Source organism: Nanorana parkeri, unplaced genomic scaffold (genome assembly GCF_000935625.1).
Source record: "Nanorana parkeri isolate BGI_ZX_2015 unplaced genomic scaffold, ASM93562v1 scaffold9456, whole genome shotgun sequence".
Lineage (NCBI taxonomy): Eukaryota > Metazoa > Chordata > Amphibia > Anura > Dicroglossidae > Nanorana > Nanorana parkeri.
Window position 1 is genome coordinate 1 of NW_017315526.1, and position 238 is coordinate 238.

Sequence of the window (238 nt, forward strand, 5' to 3'; positions counted from 1 at the left end):
ATCAGTCCCAAAGAAGTGCATGAAGACAACCAGGCCTGCCAATCAAGGACCTCCCAGTTGCCAAAAGCCCAGCGCCCGAACAGGGACTTGAACCCTGGACCCTCAGATTAAAAGTCTGATGCTCTACCGACTGAGCTATCGAGGCTCTGAGATACTTTGGCTGATGCCGATCCAAGCTGCTTGCTATTGGACGTCTTCAGCGGAAAAATCAGAACAATTGAGAGCCAATAGAAGCAGA

At 50.4% G+C, this 238-nt stretch overlaps 1 non-coding gene across 1 annotated transcript; it reads right to left on the reverse strand.

Annotated features, from left to right (window-relative positions):
* Nucleotides 1-72: 72 nt before the first annotated feature.
* Nucleotides 73-145, reverse strand: TRNAK-UUU. The gene has a single exon. It is a non-coding gene; the product is annotated as a tRNA-Lys (tRNA).
* Between the last annotated feature and the right edge of the window lie 93 nt (nt 146-238).